Source organism: Panthera leo, chromosome C1 (assembly GCF_018350215.1).
Source record: "Panthera leo isolate Ple1 chromosome C1, P.leo_Ple1_pat1.1, whole genome shotgun sequence".
NCBI lineage: Eukaryota > Metazoa > Chordata > Mammalia > Carnivora > Felidae > Panthera > Panthera leo.
In genome coordinates, this window is record NC_056686.1 from 3,531,865 (window position 1) to 3,552,640 (window position 20,776).

Consider the following 20,776-nt stretch of genomic DNA (forward strand, 5'->3'; position numbering starts at 1 on the left):
CTGAGCCCGTGTACATGGCCACACAGCACCGACTCCCAAGACATGGTCCCTCAGAAACAACAGAATCGCACTCGAACTGGTAGAAATGGTAGAAAATAGCCCCATGGTTCCCACATCCTGCTTGCCTGCCAGGCTTCCAGCCAGCATCGGCCGGGACTGCTCTGCCGGCCCCACCTCCCTCAGACCCTGTCCTAACAGCGGTGCTAATGAGCAGTGAAATGGCCAATAAAGACTCTGGCAGAAGGAGAGCAAGGAGCCGGGCGGCCCACAGACTGGAAAACCACCACATGGTCCTTGGACATAGGCCTTGGCCAATGGTCTACTCCGCCAGCTTGAAGCCACAAGCAACAGCAGGATCTGGCAGCCTGCTTGTTACACAGGGTTCCCCCTTCTTCCTTTTTCCAGCATTTCCTCACCACAGAGGCTGCAGCACCCACAGCTCAGCTGCCTGGGGGCCCCGGGGGCGCCCAAACTGCACTGGCCTCCAAGGGAGAGGCACAGGGGAGATGTCCCAGCCGGGGGGCCCCACAGACATTCTTCATGGGACCACCGTGAACACTTCTGCTCACGCGCCCGCCCTGGTGCCAAGGAAGCAGAAAGGGCAAGGGAGAGAGAAGGTGATGTTCAGTGGGCAGATCCGGACCCAGAACGGAAGGAACCAGCTTCAGGCCCCAGGAGACTGTCAACTGTCCCCACTCTCCCAACAGCCAGATCCTGTTCCCTTCATTTGCATTATCATACGTGTGTCACATGCATAGGCATTAACAATCTGGGTACACAAGCCATTACGCACTCCCCTTCCCCTGTGTTCACCTGTTGTGTTTCCTAAATTCCACCTCTGAATGAAATCATAAGATATTTGTCTTTCTCTGACCGACTTATTTCGCTTAGCACAGGACACCCTAGTTCCATCCACACTGTTGCAGATGGCAAGGTTTCATTCTTTTTCATCACCGAGTCATATCGCATTGTGTATATACTATATCTCTATCCATTCGTCATTTGATGGACGTTTGGGCTCTTTCCATAACTTGGCTATTGTCGATAGTGCTGCTATAAACACGGGGACGCGTGTGCCCCTTCGAGTCAGCATTTTTTTAAGTTTATTTATTTACTTTGAAAGAGACAGAGACAGCGTGAGCTGGGGAGGGACAGAGAAGGAGAGGGAGAGAGAACCCCACGCAGGCTCAGCACAGAGCCCGACATGGGGACGTGAATCAGCATTTGTGTACCCTCTGGATAAAAATACCTAGCAATGCAATTGCTGGGTCGCTGCATAGTTCTGTTTCTAATTTTTTGAGGAGCCTCCATACCGGTCTCCGGAGTGGCTGCTCCAGTTTGCATTTCCACCAAGAGTGCAAGAGCGTTCCCGTTTCTTCACACCCTCACCGACATGGGTCTTTAAGGGATCCTTTGGCTGCATTGAGAACAGGCTACAGCGAGACAGGGTGGAAGTGAGGACTCAAGTTAGGGTGCTGCTGCTGTAATCCAGATAAGAGACGGGGTGGGGGGTGGCCTGGACCACGTTGTCCCAACTGCGGGAAGCAGGGGATATTCTAGGTCAGTCCTGAAGGGGGAGCCGAGAGGGCTTGCTGACAGCTTGGATTCCTTCACCTGGTAGCCCGGGCTCCCCCAAACTAATTTCTGTGCTCTGGTCTCAAATCGTTCCTTCCCGCTTACCTGGCACTCCTCAATGCTGCACGTTGCAATGCCATTAGCTCTCAATCCATCAGCAGGCGGCTGGAGTGGCCATGCTGCAGCCTGGGGGTCTGCTCTCATCCATCACGGCCTTTGGCCCACGCAGCTCGGTCCCCTCACCCTGTCTGGGGTGGAAGGGGCGCAGCCCGTGTCTTCCTGGCCCAGGCAAGTAGCAGATGCGTCCTGGGACATGGACTGAGGCGCTGGTCCCGGAGCCCAGACCACCTGTTGCCTCTGTGTGATGGCGCAGAGGACGGCCAGCCACAGGTGCACATAGTAACCCTTAGTAGGTGACGGTGGTCCCTCGGCATCCTCCAGAACAGCCCCCAGAATAACTACAGTCCTGATACCTCCTGTCCACTGAAGCACCACGCTCCCCGGGGCAGGAAATAAATGAAAACTTGAGTGCCTGGCACCGAAATCAAATTGGGCATGTCTCAGAAGCCCCCTGCGAGAGTTCTGAGCTGGCTTACATGTGTCCACCCAGCTGTAGACGCTTTGATAAGGGGCTCCACCCGGTAAGGAGCACGATGTCCTCTTAAGAAAAACACTGGCTTTCTTTCAAGGGAAAGAAACGGCAAAGCAGTTATAGAGACCGTGGGTGTCCCAGAGATGGGTCCACAGCGACTGGAGGCAGGACCCCATGAGTAAGCTGGTGTATGAAACAAACCACCCTGGGTTCTGTTTAAATCCAAGGAGGACCTGTCTCACTCCTTCCCCTGGGCAAGCCTGTGGGGGAGACGAGGAGACAGAGCCCAGTCACCCTGCTAGGCCGCTGCAGGCTCTAAAACCCTGTTAAATGCTTACGTCCCAGCCCAGCATCCAAGCCAGAGCATAGAGGCTTTGGGAACCACACCCCATCTGCCAGGCCACAGGGGACACTTAGCAAGGCCTCCTTGCTAGACGAAAACTCCCCTGTGGTTTTCAAGATTTCACTTCTGGCCAGAGAGCCGAGTTCCCCAGATGTCTGGAAGGTGGGAGACCCAGCAGCCTTGCCACGGACAGAGTGGCGGCCGCTCCGGGGATGGGAGACACAGGGTAGGAAAGGATCCTGCAGCAAGGCTCCGATGGGAGTGAGGAGTGAGGCCACGCCTGCCTCAGAGCCGCCAGCCAAGAATCAGATGCCCGACCTAATCCACCAGGCAGCTGGGCGTTTTCAGCCTCTTCTGTCAGGTGCAGCATTCATGGGCATCACCTGGCCTGGCGAGGACGCCCTGGGCGCCCTCAGAGCCCTCACGGGGACACAGACCCCGTTCACCACAAGGGCTCAGAGTAGACGTGTTTGTGCTTTATCATCCCGGCAGACAATGGGCTTCGAAACCTGTCTTCATAGGCAGCCCCCTTGAGGAGACACAGAATCCCAGCATCAGCTCCTTGCGTGGACAGCAGGGACTCTGCCTGAGGGACGGTCCTGGCTTTTCCCAGATGCCGCTCAGTAGGGGAGAGAATAGACAGTTTTCAGAGCTAAAATTTTTTCAGATGTGTGTAACCATAGAAATACTTGCACAATTTGCCTTAAATTCTTTTCGGAACAGGTCGGGTTTACACGAATAACAAAATAATAACATATTCATATTGTTAGAATCATAGGTTACCTGTATCCTAATCGTACCTTTTCACTTAGCTCGAAGGTATAAGCTTTTCCCCACATCATTATGGGCTCCAAAGTTTAATTTTTAATCACCATTCAGTTTCTTCAAGCACTATAATTTACTAAAGCCCTTTTCTGGGGCTGGTCATTTATCTCTAGGGCTTCTGGGTTGTAAATGCTTCAGCAAACATATAAACCAAATTATTAATTATCAAAGCATTCCCATTTCTTATTCTCCCAGTCTTGTGCAACTGGGTTGGAAGAGGAACCAGTATGGCCTCTGTCCTCAAGGAGTTTGTCATCTATGCAGGTTGGGGGCGGGGGTGGACAGTGATAACGTAGTAAACAACGGCCCGGCACCTGGGGGACTCAGTCGGTTAAGCGTCCGATTTCAGCTCAGGTCATGATCTCACATTTCATGAGTTCGAGTCCCCCCGTCGGGCTCTGTGCTGGCAGCTCAGAGCCTGGAGCCTGCTTCACATTCTGCGTCTCCCTCTCTCTCTTCCCCTCCCCCACTCATGCTCTGTCTCTCTCTCTCTCTCTCTCAAAAATAAACATTAAAAAAAATTTAAAAACCATGATGGAGCACATAGAGGTGGGGGAAGGTGTTGGTGCAAAAACATTTAAAATAGATGAATAAACTATGGTAAAAGATAGCACCAACCCTAAATAAAAGTGTGTGTGTGTGTGTGTGTGTGTGTGTGTGTGCATGCACCTCACACTCCAGAGAAATCTAATTCCAGAGGAAAACTGAGAGGTGTTGAGGGTTGTAAACAGCAGCCACAGTGGAGGCGCTCCTGGGCACACGTGGAGTGCTGCAGAGAATCACTCCGACCTGTGATGTCCGAGTTGAGCTTCCGGGGGGCCAGCGATGCTTGTAGGAATAGAGGAAGACCAGGCTGGGGGCCCTGAAGGCCCAGGGTACTCTCTGCCCTGTGGCCGGTCCTCCAAGAAGCTGTCTGGCCCAAGGGGGAGGGCGGAGTAGCTACGAACTTGCTCCCCCTGTGGGCCCCGGGCCGCAGGAGCAGGACTATGCCCGGCAGGCTGTGCTCCCCTGGCACCAAGCGGGTTAACGTTGGCCGCACTGGGCAGGTTGCCGTCTGGCTGTTAAGATTCACAGCTATACATGGAACACAACAGACTGTGAAATGTAATAAATCTGGAGTTGCCTCTCAATTTCACCAATAATAATTAGCAAATTAAAATGGAAATGTCACCACAAACCCATAAAAATTCGTAAGTGCAGCATGGAAAACTGTCTCGGGAACAGAAATGGCTTTTGTCCGTGCAATACCCAGGGCAGACACGCCGTCCAATGTTCCTCAGGACGGCCATTGTGCCCAGAGAGCCCAGCGCGGAGCTGATTAATCCCAGGGTCGGCTGTTTTTACGTGTCAGCAAGCTAACATAACTGTGTCATCAAGCCTGCTTTATGGAGCCTGTAATACGTGGACGGGGGCTGAAGCTGTTCCTTGAACAAGGCAGAGGGCAGCAGAAAACATGCCGGCCTCACCTCTACTTCTCCGTGGCCAGCACCCAGCCGCTGTGCAACCATTTGGCCAAACTAGGGGAGGACTGGGAAATTTTGAGCAAACCGTGTACCATCTGGCTTGCATTTTGCAGTTGAAAGCAGAGAATGCCCACCACTCACAGCAGAGTGCCACAGAGGAGTCCCCTCCAGCCGGCCCCAACTTGCCACTCCTGACTACCAGCCATGTCTGTCAAGGTGGCCATGAGCTCCCTCGTGGGAAAACCCAACCGTGAAAACCCAAACTTTCCCCAAGTCAACAAAAGATGGAGACACTATCCACGTTATGCAAAACAATTCTTTGTATCAGGAAATAATGAGACTCAGCCCTTGCACTTCTCACAGGGACCAGTCTGATCCTCGTACCTGAAACAAACAAAAGTCTGTAGTAGTCAGTGTTCTCCAGTGAGACAGAAACAAAAGGAGAGACAGAGCGCGTGCGTGCAATGTGTCCATGGAAGGAGATTTACTGTAAGGAATTGGCTCACATGATTATGGAGGTGGACGAGTCCCAGGACCTGGGGGAATGAGTTGGCACACTAAACACCCAGGATGACCGGTGTGTGGTTCCAATACAAAGGCTGGCAGGCTCCGAACCCAGGAAGAACCAATGTTCCAGCTCAGATTTTCAAAAGACCAAAAAAAGTTCAAGACTTTGGACACCAGCAATAAACTGATCCCTAAGAGATGGGAAATGAAAGAGGCAAGCCCTAAAATCACCCCCACTGACTGCCTCCTGTTTCCAGGACGTGGCACAGACAAGCGTTGTGCACTCCCCAGGTAGAGAAAGCCTCGCTGAGAGTCTCAGAAAACCCAGGCAGGAAGAGGTTGCAGGACAGGGTATCAGAGGAAAGACAGCTTCACAGACATAGAGACCTCTGGGGATCTGCAAATGGTCCCCTCGAGTATTCTGCTGTGTACTGGCCAGCACATGAGTGCAAGGAAACATCTCAAGCCCTCAGAAAAAAACCCTTTCCAAAGATTGAAGAGAAGAGAACCCAATGCTCACACAGAGCAGGGATGCTGCCTATTAACCCCAGGTGGTCTAGAGAACCTCAACTTCCCAGGGCCTGGGGGAGACTACACAGAATGTCTTGCCTCGGGGTAATAATTATCCATAGACTGAACAGTAATCAATGACCTGAGCTTCCACTTGAAGAAACTAGAAAAAGAAGAGGAAATTAAGCCCACAGGAAGTGGAAGAAAGGAAATAATAAGAATCAGAGCAGAAATCAGTGATATAGAAGGAAAAAGTGGAGAAAAATCAATGAAGCCAAAAGTTGGCCTTTGAAAAGACCAATAAAATTGATAAACCTCTAGCCAGACTGATCAGACTAAAGAAGAGAGAAGACAGAAGTTACCAGTATCAGGAACAAGACAGGTGCATCCTTACAAATTCTCCAGATGAGTAAGGGAGTTTAGTTAACCATTTCAGGACACAAGATCGATACACAGAAGTTAATTGTATTTCTATATACTGGCCACAAACAATCAGAAATTAACATCAGAAAGAATAAACCATTCATGGAATATCAAAACTGAAATCCTTAAGGATAAATCTGATTTTTTTAAATGTGCAATATCCATACACAGAAAACTATAAAACATTGCCATGCGAAATTAATGATGACCTAAACAAACAGAAAGGTATACAGTGTGCATGGGTCATAATATGCATTCGAGCGAAGACGACGGTTTCCCCCCATCAGATCTACAGATCCAGCGCCATCTTGTTCTAAATGACAACACGCTTTTTGCTGGAAATTGACAAGCTGATTCTAAAATTCATGTAGAAATGCACATGAAGAAATTAGGATAGCTGAAACCATTTTTAAAAATAGTTGGTTGCTTTCAAGATTTATTATAAAGCTACAGCAATCAAGACAGTATGTTATTGCATGAGTATCAACAAACTGATCAATGGGATAAAATAGAGCCCAGAAATAGATCCACATACATATATGGATAACTGGGTTTTTTTTTTTTTTAGTAAAGGTGCAAAGGCAATTCAGTGGGGAAAGAATAACCTTTTCAACAAATGGTGTTGGAGCAGTTGGACATCCATGAACCAAAAAAAGTGAGCTTCTATTCATACCTTGCACAGTGTATAAAAGTCAACTCAAAACTGATAAAAGTGTACAACCAAAAACCTTCTATCAGAAAGCTTTTGTGCTCTTGAGTAGGCAAAGATTTTTGTGCGACACCAAAAGCACAATCCACACAATAACAAACTGATAAATTGGACTTCATCAAAATTTAGAACATCTGCTCTTTGAAAGATACAGAATAAAACGAAGAGACAAGGTACAGACCCAGAGAACAATAGTTGCGACGCGTATTTCCGATAAAGACTAAGTTTCCAGAACACTTAAAGGACTTATAAAAAGAAAATAAATTACCCAATTTTTAGCAACAAAATATCTGAATAGATACTTCACCAAAGATGTCCAGATGGCAAAGAAGAGTGTGAAAAGATGCTCAGTGTCATAAGTCATCAGAGAAATGCAAATTCAAACGACAGTGACATCCCACTGCACATCTATTACAAAGTCCACAGTTGAAAAGATGTTCTATACGAGTGTTGTGTGTACATGGAGGAACCAGAACTCTCATACTGAGGGATGTGTAAAATGGTACGGCTATTTTGGAAAATAATTGGGAATTTCTTAACGAATCAAACCACATGATTCAGCCATTCCAAACTCAGGTGTTTACATTTATATAAGCATGTGTTCATGCCAAAGGCTTATACACCAATATTTCTAGTAGCTTTCTAGTAATGGTCAAAGACTGGAAACAACGAAACTGTCCACCAATAGGTGAATGAATGAGTAAGTCATGGTACATCTACACGGTGGAATACTTCTCAGAAATGTAAAAAGGAATGAGCTATTGATACATACTATGTGAATGAATCTCAAAATAATGATGCTGAATGCAAGAAACCAGACTTCCACCCCTCCTAAAAACAGAGAGTATATACAATCTGATTCCATCTCTATAAAATTCTAGAAAATGCAAACTAATCTATCATGCCTAGGCATAGTGTGGGAGGGGCCACAGGAGGGACAGAGGGGAAGGATTCAAAGGCACCATGAGGAAACATCTAGAGTAATGGATGTGTTCGTTACCTGCATTGTTCTGAAAATGTCTTAGTTTGCTCAGGCTGCTATTACAAAGTACTACACACTGAGTAGATTAAACCACAGAAACTTGTCTTCTGACATTTCCGGAAGCTGGAAGTCTGAGATCAAAGGGTCGGCAGAGTTGGTACCTCCTGCGGCCTCTCTCTGGTGTGTAGATGGCCGTCTCCTCCCCGTGTCCTTACCTGGTCTTTCTCTGTGTCCTAATTTCCTCTTCTTGTAAGGACATCCACCATATTGAATTAGGGCCCATCCTAATGACATCATTTTAACTGAACTACCTCTTTCAAGCCCTTGTCTCCAAATACAGTCACATTCTGGGGTATACGGGTTAGGACTTCAGCCTTGGAACGGGGGGAGGTATCATTTACTTTCTGTTAGCTATACCTCAATAAAGCTGACATTTAGAAAATACTACTCGCAGATTATTTTGTGCTTGTTTAATAATGAGTTCTTCCACTGCATGCAATCTGGTTCATCCGAGTGCGGTTGGGGCATAATTGTTGGGAAGAAAATAGTTTTCTATGAGAAGGCCTGCCCGTATGTTTCTTTTCCACAATTTCTTGTAACTTTTCATGCTTTTCTGTGCTCGCTCCACCCTAGAGACCGACCGCCCTGAGTTCCACACAGAGAACAAGAAAGACTCACTGGTCTTGAGAAGGAACCGGTGTGGGATCAAGGCCGCCATTTCCACACTTAGCTCATGCTGGCAGGGCGAATACTTGTTAACAACTTACCTTGACTTTTCAGATGCTGTGGTAGCTGAACAGCCTCCCTGAGAGTCTTCCTGGACCCAAATCCAGGAGGAATTTCTCCGCCCCCCGCCCCTGCCCCATAAGCAACCTGCAATTCTCAGAGAGAAGACCTAAACCCGCCATGCTCCTCAGTCTGTCCACAAATGCCCACAATCATGCATGGTACCGTAATCATTCTCAAGAAAAGGCTGATGTCTTACAGATGTTTCCTCCTCCCTCTATCCTTCCCAGAAGGTGTCTCTGCTCCCTACTTTGCCTCGGGAACCCCTGGGGCATGCATCCGCCCAGGAATCGTTGGACAGGATCCCCCCAAACCCCCCGCCTGGGGCAGTGCTGGGGCTTTGGTCCAGATGACATGTGGCTCAGAGAAACAATTGAACCAGGGAGAGAAGGACTCCGTCCAGTCCAAATACGTAAGTCACTGAGGACAGGTCTTAAGGAAGCAGCCCATACCCTGTCACTCTACCTCATTAATCTGTTTATTTCCTTTGCACCACTTAGCACGCCATGTCTGTGTCATTCACTGAAACGTAAGCCCTGTAAAGCAAGGACCTTGTTTTCCTCATCCATTACAGTGTCCCAAACACCTAACAAAACCTGACACATGCCGGGTACTCAGTAAATGTTGTTGTTGTTGTTGTTTAATGAATAAATTGGGCTGTGAACTCTTAGGGGAAGTCCTGATCTTCTGGAAAGCTCCTACCTAAAGCACACAAGGCGCTGGGGCCCCGTTATTTCTAACAGCAGGCTGGAAATCTGGCTCTAGGAGCTGCCTCGGATGTCGGGGGTGGGGGTGGGGGGATGGGTGTGCTGCTCTCACCACAATCAGAATAACTTGTTTTTGCCTCTTTTATCTACCGCGGTTCCATGAACATTTTTGTTTAAAGAAAAAAGGGATAGCCTTGTTTTTTGAATATCTACAAGTCACAAATGTAGACTTAAAATAAGAAAGACATCATGCTATTTTTATTAGACTTTTTTTGCAAAGCCAAAGAAGTGACGCCCTTCAAGATGCTGTTCCCTTTAAGATCTCACAAACGGAGTCTGCAAATATCTTCTCCACCGTTGTGCATGAAGAACGTTTCATGAACCAACGAATGTGCTGATTCCAGAGCCTGAGGTAGGAGGTTGGACCAGAGAGGCTCTATCATGTTTAACTGGTGTCTCTTTCTCTCTCCTCTGCTTTCATCTGAGGCTGGCGGGATGGGCGTAATGCCGCCCAGATAGAAAGCAAAAGATAAAGCAGATGGGGACAAAATAGGGCCAGAGGCGGCCTAGAGGAAATCTGCTGTCTGCAGACAGTGGAACAGGCTGGAAGGTGCCAGCAATGACAAGGGGGGTGCAGGGGGCTGGAGAGCAGGAAGCAAGCTCCAGTGCCAGGACCAGGAGAGAGAACTGGCTTCTTCTTCCAGGTACAAATGGCGCCTGGTTTTCCCATCGTTATGCTCTCTGCTATGAGCGGTTTGAACCTCTCCAGAGTGATCCGTCCATCACATAACAGCTCAGATCAGGTTTGCTTTCTGGATGCAAAACCCACAGCTACAACAGGAAGTAGCATCGTTCACGGGACACGACAGTGTTCCCTTCTCTCCCTCTCTCCCTCTCTCTCTCTCTCTCTCTCTCTCTCTCTCAATCTCTCTCTCCCTGCCCTCCTGGTGGAGAGTGGTACTTACATGTGGGGCAAAATGCTCCAGGCACAAGACTCAGGACAAGATTGTAGGATTGGCCCCTGGACTTGCTGAACTTTACAAAGCGGTGCATTCAGGGCTGCAAACAGAACACGGGCAGCTTCTCTGAGCTCAGCTCCAGCCCCGCCATGACGGCAGGTGTCGTAGACTCCAGATGGGGGCTGTAGGTCTGCGAAGGCCAGCGCCTGCTCCCCGGGGAGAGAGCACCTAGCTAACTGCCAAGCCTCATCACCACATGAGCATCATCCTTTGGAGTCCTGATAAAATGAGACAGGACAGTAATGACCAGCAGGCAGAGAGGCACATACTGGAAGCACACACTGGATTCCCGTTGGGAAAATGCTAGAAGGCTGCCCTTTAAAAAAAAAAAAAATCTCACACAAAAAATTTCCTGTGCTAACTGTCCAAGACCTCAGCTCTTTCTGAGTAACCTGGGTACCATTTAATCCATTCACCCCAGCCCATCAAGGATCTACCTGCATGAGTCATACCTATGGAAGCCCAGCCTCAACGAGGCAGCCCCAGGAACAGGCTGTTCGCTGCCTGGCTGGGTGGCCTATTGCAACTTTGAAGAGCTCAGACTTTTAGAAGCTCCTTTCTTTTATCAGTTGAAAACCTATTTCTCCACAATGTCAATTCTGCCCTCAAGGTCACACAGAGAAATGAGTTTTTTCCCATTCATAGAAATATCTATCCAACATCCGAAGGCAGCTACCGTGCCAACTACTCAACTTTTCCACTCCAGCATAAACACTGCTTGTTGCTTCAACCCTCTTCAGAATCTGTTTAGATTTATAAATGATGGTTTTACATGTGTGACCAAACATTAAAGGCATCCCAAGTAAGTCTAACCAGTATGGAATACAGTGAGCCTGTGAGTTCCCAGATTCTGGCCACCCAAACCCTTTCTGGTCTGGAGAGTTTCTAGAATCTGCCTGTCTCCCCATTTTGAAATTGGAATGTGTCCTTATCTCTGATTCTCTGGAGCCTCCCGCATTCCCCACGATTCCTCGCGTTACCAAGAGCTGTCTATGTGCCAGGATGTGGTTGGGTAAGAGCCAGAGACACGAATCTGCTCCAGCGAGGCTCTAGAGGGTTCTTCCTGCCCAATTCAAAGCGTCGTGCACAGGTCCATTGTTCTTCAGATCAACTCTATCAGGACAAATGTGTTACTTGCTCATTTTACTGGTGATAAAAGCAAGGCCCAGAGGCATAAGTGACTTCCAGGGGCCCAAGGCCACTTGGTGAAGGGTCCTCAATCTTACCCGAAACCTTCAAGCCCCTGCACCCCACCCTGAACCTCATCCCTAGAATGACTCTTCACCCTTCTGGAAGGCACCTCCCATGCGGCAGCTGCAGAGACCAGAGGCTGCTGTCCATCACCGTCTCCACCCGCAGATGGGGAGGGTACCAAAGGTACTGCCACCGAGGGAACACTTGGAGGCTGCAGATAAGGACTGAGCCTGAGGCTTGAAGAAGTGCCTTTTGTTCTCTGACTCCTCCCGCACCCTCGGACCTCTTACTCCATGCCCAGGAAATCTCACTCCTCCTGACACAGGGGACACATTTACTTCCTCTTGATAACAGAATCCTAAAGGCAGCCCCCAGTCTGTCCCTCCTGGTGCCAGCACGGAGGCAGAGACCTCTGGTGACAAATGAGTCGTGCGTGGAGCCTCAAAAGAGGCCCGAAGGTGGCAGGAGCCGGAACTTTCCAGTGACTTTTATGTTCCCTTTCCGAAAGGCTGTAAAGAAAACAAGACATAAAATGCCTCCCCTGTATAATTTGCTGGTTTATAGGTGGTTTCATCACTTTTTTTAAATGGCTATCCCAAGTGATCTTTATGTTCCCCTTATGGCGGGTACTGCACGCCCTGAGAAAGCTGAGGGAGCGGAGGAAGTCGGGCGGCCCCGGAACAGGTGCTCACCACCTCCCCTGCCCGTTCTGTGGCCCGGCAGCGATGGGTGGCTGGGCGCGGGCCGGCCTCGCAGACCTGCCATCTGGGGATGCTTGCACCCTGCCACCCCCAAAGGGAAGGTGAGCGGGCTCCCCCGAATTTGAATTTACAGCTGAAAGGACCATGCTATAGAGATATAAAGAGAGATGGAGGTAGAGGCGGAACATGCCCCAGCCCGCCTCCCCTCTACGCCTGATGTGGTGAGACCATGCCCCAGCCCGCCTCCCCTCTACACCTGATGTGGTGAGACCATGCCCCAGCCTGCCTCCCTTCTACACCTGGTGTGAGACAGCCCTGATCACACCTTCCTGCTTCATCCATCCAGCACCTAGTGACCTGCTCCTTTGTGCTCATGGAAACCTGCCATTCTCTGGTTGATTTTGTGCTCCCTTGCTCATTTATCTTTTTCATAATTAGGGAACAGAAATCATCTAAAAACTTTACTAGAATGTGCTTTAAATATTTAAGCCACCAGTGCAGGCATTTGTTGATCGCTATTTATATTTATATAAATTTATTAAATTTAACTTAATTTATTTTTAATATAAATCAGAGTGAATTAAGAGACATTTATTAAATGTTAAAGAATGTGTTAAATGTCGAACTATTAAATTATTCTCACGTGTGACATAATTACAAGCCCACAGCAGTTTGCAAAAACAACACACAGGTTCCAACAGACCTTGGCCCCAGTTCCCTCCGATGACAACAACACAACCATAGTAGAAAACCCGATGCAGAAAATTAACACTGCTGTGATCTACAGGCATGAGAAGATTTCACCGGCTTCTCCATACGCTCGTGTGTGTGTCTGTGTGTGTGAAGGAGAGTATATGTCTGCATATGAGTATGTGTGTGTGCATATACGTGCGTGCATCTGTGCGCGTGCGTGTCCCTGTGCATGCGTGTGTGTCTGTGTCTCTCTGTGCGCGTATACGTGGTTCTACACAATTTCACCACATGCGCAGACCCCTGTGGCCACCACAGTGCAGATACAGGACAGTTCCGTCACCATAAAGACCCTCACCTGTGACACCTGTTCATCATCGTGGGTGTGTTCACGCAGACACCCAGGAGGACCTGCTCCCCTGTCAGTGTCCACGGCACAGCCAGCCTCCCGTGGCACCTCCACGGAGCAGAAGCCCTACGTGTGTGCTGGATGAATGACTCCACCCACAGAATGCCTCAACAGCCTTGGACGTGAATGAATCTACACATAACCCCAGCGAACCAGGCTTCCTCCCAAGACTACTCAGCACGAGATGAGGCTAGGGGGATGAAGGCTGATGCTAGAGTCCTCGGACCCCTGAGCGGACCCCAGAAACCCACCTGCGCCACCCCACCCCTCACCACCCGCTGCTCCAGTGATGTGAGACCCTCTCAGGTACAGGTGGTTACGATGACCTCCAAGTGATCCACCCCCCTGAGGGCCTCTCAGCTCTTGAAGGACGGCAGGGACAAGAATCCTCCACTGTCGACATGGGGTTGCAGGACCCCCATGTCCCCATGTTCCTCAATCAGGCAACTCAGGCAATTTCTTCCTCCCTTTCCTTCAAAGGTATCCTGGGAGTTTACATCAAGGTAACACCACCCAGACCACAGTGTTGGAGAAGCCCCGTGTGACAGCCCCCAGGCCCTTTCTGGGCTCCGCAAAAACATAGCCCACTCAGTGTGGCCCTGGGCAGGACTCCGGGGCCCCTGTCTCCAAGCCCTCGGTTCCTTTTGCCTCCTTCTCGAACCTGCCTGGGGCCCCAGCTCATGCCCCTCCACCCAGGGCCCCCCATGGCACCCGTGACAATGGAGTTCACGGCTCTTCTCTGTGGCTAGTCGGTGGTTTCCGGTCCCTACAGCCGCCGTGTCCATGGTAACAGCAGCTCTCAGCCTTCCCCACCTCAGTAATCCCTTCCAGTTCCAGACTGCAAAGGGAACAGAGACCACTGGCCTCTCCAGGGCCTCAAACATCCCCTGAGATCACAGGACTGGAAAGCTGCCAGTGTGATACAGAGTGTAAAATGCACACATCAGACACTGTCAGAAAGAAATCTGTTCTCCAGGTAGACAGTAGGGGAAGGATATGCTTGCATTTTAAGAAATACGGTGAAAGCAATGCAGCAGGGACCCCATCCGTGGGCAGGGACTGGCCATTTGCGACCTCATCATCCCTAAGGAGTCTGAACAGGTCTGGGCCCTGATTCCATTTCTGCAAGGCCCCTTCATGCCATCTGTAGGTGCTGGAGCTGAGACAGAGAAAGACCCAAGAGCCCAAAGCATCGGTGGGGGTTACTGGGTCGGTGACAGTCACTTTATCAGTGAGGGTTGCTGCATCTGTTAGTTAAGCTATGCCCCCCAGACAGGGCCAGAGGGATACCGCTGACCCACAGCTCCACGCTTCCTTATGGACTCCAATCATGCACCTATGATTCCAGAAGCCTCTTGAGAGCTGAGACCACGTTTGCAGCCCCATCACTTAGCCCCACGCTTGGCACACGGAATACCTACAGTTAACAATACGGTATCATGTGTCTTAAAATACATTAAGGGGGAGGGCCCCTGGGGGGCTCAGTCAGTTGAGCATCCGACTCTTGATTTCAGTACCCAAGTCATGATCCCAGGGTTGTGGGATCGAGCCCTGCATTAGCTCTGCACTGAGCATAGAGCCGGCTTGGGATTCTCTCTCTTTCTCTGCCCCTCTCCCCCACCCGCACTCTCTCTCTGTGTCAATAAAATAAAACAAAATAAAGTAAAATAAAATAAAATAAAATAAAATAAAATAAAATAAAATAAAAATAAGGGGCGCATGGATGGATCAGTGGGTTGAGCATCCAACTCTTGGTTTCAGCTCAGGTCATGATCTCATGATTCAGAAGATCGAGCCCCACATCAGGCTCTGAACTGACAGCTCAGAGCCTGCTTAAGATTCTCTCTCTCTCTCTCTTAAAATAAACTTTAAAACGCATATAGGGGCGCCTGGGTGGCTCAGTCGGTTAAGCGTCTGACTTCGGCTCATGTCACGATCTTGTGGTATGTGGGTTCGAGCCCCGCGTCGGGCTCTGTGCTGACTGCTCAGAGCCTGGAGCCTGTTTCAGATTCTGTGTCTCCCTCTCTCTCTGACCCTCCCCCATTCATGCTCTGTCTCTCTCTGTCTCAAAAACAAATAAATGTTAAAAAAAAAAATTTAAAAAAAACGCATACATACATAAATAAATAAAATACATTAAGAGGGTAAACCTCATGTTATATTCTTTTCAAAACCATACACACACCAAAGAACACAAGGACACTTTGGGAGGTGATGGATAGACAGGTTTAGCACCTTGAGAGCATCACAGGTGTTGGCATGTGTCCAAACACATCAACATGTGTATCCTAATAGTGGGCAGATTTTTGTATATCACATATACCTCACTAAAGCTAAAAAAGAGAGTATTGTGGAAACGCAGTTGTCAAATGAATGAAAGAATTAGTAGGTCAACCCAATTAGTGGGCTGATCTGCTGATGGCTGGGACTAAAATAAACCCTCGTGGCTATTTTGTGGACATTTAGGGTCTCGCCTGCTGCCCCTTCCTCTGTCACCTTCCCACTCATTCCCAGAGCTGCGAATCTCCAGCTCCTGTGGGAGGGACGTACTGCCTCCCCAGGACACTCACTCCATCCGGGGAACACTAACCATCATAAGGCCATTCTTTACGTTAAGCCAAACCTACCACATTAAGACTCAAAGCTGCTAAAGTTCAAGGAAGACATAATTGTGTCATTTGATTCGCTCACCAGAGAGCAGGTCAGACAGAAAGGTTACGGCGCTCTCAAAAATATTCCGACAACATTTTTTTCTAATTTTAATGCTATCATTTCGCCTTTTCAGAGAAAGGATTTCTATTTATCAGCAATGAATAAATGCTTCTGAAATCTGGGATTACCGACGCTGACCTTTCCTTTATCGGCAGGTACTAAAATGAATGGGCGAATGACAGAAATGTAATTTGAGGGCTACAAGATTTATGAGGAGGCAGTGCACTGAGGGGGAAAGTGGCGATGATTTGAGAAGGGACCGGGAGGAGAAAGGAAACTCCACAATGGTTTTCCTGGACTGGAGGCTTTGGAAATGACGGTGGCAGCATTCACGGCAGAGAGCAGAGACTCTCCCTAACATGCTTCAGATAAGAAAGCAGGTGCACGCGAGCGACTCCGCTGTAGAGCCACCATGGGGGTCAACTGAGAAGACCCCATAAAACGTGCAGCTCTGTGCCTGACAGGGGCGCCACTCGGCCGACACTGGATGTCCTCACTGTCGTCATCCCCCAGCCGCAGCAATGGCAGCAGGAAGCCCAGGGTGGGCTACCACCCACTCCTTCCTCTCAAAATCCTGCAGCCACCCGGCTGCAGAGCCAGGCTTCCCTCTTCTTGCCACTTTTGCGCCTGTCAGTATCAGGGGCTGAACTGCGTCCCCCCCAGAAAGATTTGTCCAAATCCTAACCCCCGACCCCCGTGTGTGCGCCTCTATAGAGAAATAGGGTCTTTGCAGATGCCATCAAGTTGCAGTGAGGTTGTACTCGATGAGGTTGGGCCCCAATCCAATGATGGGTGTGCCTGTGAGAAGGGGGAGGCTTGCACACCGACAGAGACACCACAGGGGGAGGAGGCCCTGTGAGGATGGAGGGGGCCGGTGGTGCCTCCGCCAGCCCAGGAACACCGGCGACAACAGAAGCGGGAAAAGGGAGGAGGATCCTCCCCGGGGACCGTCCGGTAGAGGATGACTCTGCCCACACTTTGATGTCAAACTTCTGACCTCCGGAACCGTGAGAAAATACATCCCTGTCCACGGTTATTTGTTACGACAGCCCTAAGACAGAAACGCAATCGGCTCATTCAGTCCGTGTGCCCGGGCATCTACTGCGTGCCAGGCGCTGCGTTCGCTGGGGGCCGAGGGGGCGGGCAGCAGGGGAGTGCTCCCAGACCCCACAGCGAGGGCAGGAAGCAAACCCACAAGTATCCGTGTGATTTGGGATCAGTCCTGTGAGAAGCACAAACCAGGCTGAGAGAGTAGAGCGGGGCCTGACTGACGGACTTTCGTCCAGAACGCTGAACCGACGCCCAGGTAGGCGAACGCAGGTGGGGCAGGTGGAGGCCGCCCAGCCGCGTCAGGAGCACAACTTACGTCCTGAGAAAAATCCCTTTTCTCGTTCCTTGTAGTAAATCACTGAGAGTCCTCTTAGCCTGCAAAGAAACACAGAAGGTAGTGGGTTCCCCGCAAGGGGCCTGACCTCAGGAGGGGATGTTCAGGATGTGCCCCGAGATGCTTACATTTGCCACGAGGGTCCCGGGTTCAAACAACTGTCCACTTGGGGCTGGGCTTTGACCGACACAGAAGCAGCCTCGAGATATAACAAGGCACGTTCTCACCAGAGAGCTCAAAGCCCCTTCCCGGGACCCAGAAAACCAAACAAGGCCCCGTGGTGAGTGCCGTCCTTTGTCTGTTATTTCAGAATCCAAGTGCACGTGCCTCCAAGGGCGTCCTGGGGACCCCAGCCGACCGACAGCTGGCCCAGCCCACCAGAAAACGACTCCCCCACCCCGACACCTCCTGGGGCTCGGCGGCAGCTAAGACATTTCCCCTGGGCAAGTCACATCCAGGGGGAAATCATTTCCAACTTGCAGGGTGAAGTTCACTATTGAAAACATTTGTTTTGATGGGCATCGGAAGCTCTGCAAAAATGAGCTAACGTATCTCACATCAGGGGATGATAACGGACGTGCCAGAGAACCTCCCCCCGCACACACGGCTCCCGGGGGCAAGTGGGAGACTCCCCAGGTGGAGGCCACGGGAGCAGGACCACAGGCTGGTCGCCCCCGCACGCAGCTCCCGCAGAACACGAGGGCACGGGCTCTGCACCGCGGGCCCCCGTCTGCCATCTGAGCCAGCTTCTCCTGTCACCGCTGTAACAAGCTTAACGAAGCAAATTGCCGGAAGGCTTGTGATCTGGAGTAGAGTTTCTCAGGGCTCATTTAAATATCGCATGTCAGGAAAGGGATTTCACCTCCCAGATGCTTGTTAAAGCTCGTGGCCATGCTCTTATCTGGCTAGTTCGTCTGTTTCTGTTCAGATTTCCCTTCTTCTCAGCTGGGACCTCAGCCAACGTCTCGTCGGTCCGGCTGGCTCTGCTCCAAAGGCCCAGACGAGGGTCTCAGGGGATGGGAGGAGGTGTTCGACCCTCAGCCAGGACGGGGGTGCTCAGGAGTAAGATGCGCTGCCTAGGGGAACACATTCCAGACTCACAAGTCTTCGTGGGGTTCCTGCTCGGGGTTGGGAGTGCTCCACGGGCCTGCAGACAGAGCAGTAAACAGAGCACACGAGTCCCCATCCTTCTGTGAAGTACCCCTGGGGGGGGAAGGAACAGAGCCCCACGCTTCACGTGGAAACCCTTTAAAATTAAAGGAAAGAGGGGTGCCTGGGGGGCTCAGCCGCTTAAGCGTTTTGCTTCGGCTCAGGTCACGATCTCACAGTTTATGAATCCAAGCCCTGCATCAGGCTCTGCGCTGACAGCTCAGAGTCAGGACCCTGCTTCGGATTCTGTGTCTCCCTCTCTCTCCGCCCCTCCCCTGCTTGCACCATATTTTTCCTCCCTCTCTCTCTCAAATATGAATAGACATTTTAAAAAATAGTAAAAATAAAAAGAAATTAAATTAATTAAAGGAAAGAGATCTGGTTATTTGCATATGGCAAACCGCATAGTAAAGTGTGAGCAGCAGCCTCTCGGCTGCTGAGCCTGGAGAGAGGGAACAGTCTTCAACCAGGAAGGCCCTTAGGCGGGGGTTTGTCACCGAGAAGCGTGGCTGGTTTTGTCGCCGATTTTGAACAGGTGATATACGCACAGGGGTTCCAAAGGAACCGAAGGTTAAACGTGATGAGGAGATTTCTCGTGCGTTACTCTAGACAAGTTGTGCCCCATACGCACATAAGCGTGCACACGTGTCCCTTCTCAGCACAAGCAGCACATCTGAGCACACGGCGTGTGTGCTGTGTAGCTTTCTCGGGGTAGGCCCTGAAGACCGCACCGGGCGCATGTGCCCAGCTCCGCCTCCTTCTTCAAAGGCTCCAGAGGGTTCCACTGCAAGGACACACCCTAACGGATGCATCCAGCCCCTGCTGGTGGACATTCGGATCTTTCCATTTCTTTTCTCCAGTGGATATTCTCACACACACGTCTTTGTGCACATGTGCAAATATGTCTGTAAGATCAAACCCCGTGCTTGGACGTGATGAAGCAAAGGCTGTGTGCATCGTAAGTTTGGACAGATGTCAGTAAATTGTCCTCCCCTCAAAAAAGGTTATTCCAATTTACATTCCCACCACAAAAACGACTGTCTGCTTACCGTCTTTGTCAATCCAATAGATTAAAACTTGCTCATTCCAAAGAGGTTTCATACTACGGATGAGGTCACTCGCTTTTTGTACGCGTAAGAGCCACAGCTGTTTCCTCTGCTGTGAAATGTGTCCTTGGACAACGGCTTGAGGAAGTCCAGATTCCCGGACCACCCTCCTTCCCTCGGCCACCGCTGCCAGCCCAGGTGTCATACCCTGCCCCGTCACCACCTGCCTTCCTGCTTCCAGGAACTGTGGGGCACATTTTGAAAGTAAATTGGAACCACTTGTGTTGTGATGAATGTGTGCCCTCCTTAACACAACCGACAGTGTACTGGCGACTTTCAGGGCCAGAGTTTGAGCCAAGGGTTCTGGAGAGGTCACAGGAGCCAGCTGGAGGAGGGAGGGCAAGGAGAGAGGTGCCGAGCCCCACCCCGCCCCGCCACGTGCAGGTCCCGCTGTAAGACCGCTCCCCCCAGAGTGCTGCCCACCCAGCTCGGGGCTGGCTCCTGGGCCGTGTGTCCCGGGATGCATAGCTGTGCCCTGCTGACTCCCCTCACTGATGCATCCGGCCTCACAGAGCCCCCCTGCTGCTCCAGGACCTCCTCCAGCCCCGAGAACCACAGCGGGAAACAGCAATGTCCCTGCCTCCTGGGGCCTCTGACCCAGTGAGAGGATGCTGTGGCCCCCGAAGCACTGACCTCGCATGAGCCCTCAGTCTAACCGTGCAGAGTGGGCATCATTTGCAAACGCAAATTGGGCTGCAGACCTTGATAAGACAGTGTGAAGAGGAGGAGAAGGGGGCAGGTCCACGCTGGTCGGGAGGCACTGGTGTAAAGGCGGCCCCGGCCAGCTGGGAAAGATGGACAGGGCAGCCCAGGGGCCGCTGGGGACCAGCATGGCCCACGGGAGCGGCACACCCAGTGGAGCTCCATGGCTTACAGGGTGGAGTCGGGAAGAGGAGGAGGCTTAGAGATTAGCAGGCTGCTACAGGAGCCCCAAACAGGAGGGATGAAGGTTCTGGTCGAGCAGAAGTGGGAAAGCTTGATGGAGGGGCT

The 20,776-nt window shown here is 50.6% G+C and overlaps 1 long non-coding RNA gene across 1 annotated transcript in view; it reads right to left on the reverse strand.

Moving 5' to 3' along the window:
- Window positions 1-12,028: 12,028 nt before the first annotated feature.
- The window catches only part of LOC122226952, a 36,339-nt gene continuing 27,591 nt past the window's right edge, over window positions 12,029-20,776 (reverse strand). The window contains exons 4-5 of the long non-coding RNA XR_006205828.1: window positions 17,514-17,572; window positions 12,029-12,144 (exon numbers count right to left, since the gene is read on the reverse strand). This is a non-coding gene — a long non-coding RNA (uncharacterized LOC122226952). The remainder of the gene's footprint in view (window positions 12,145-17,513; window positions 17,573-20,776) is intronic.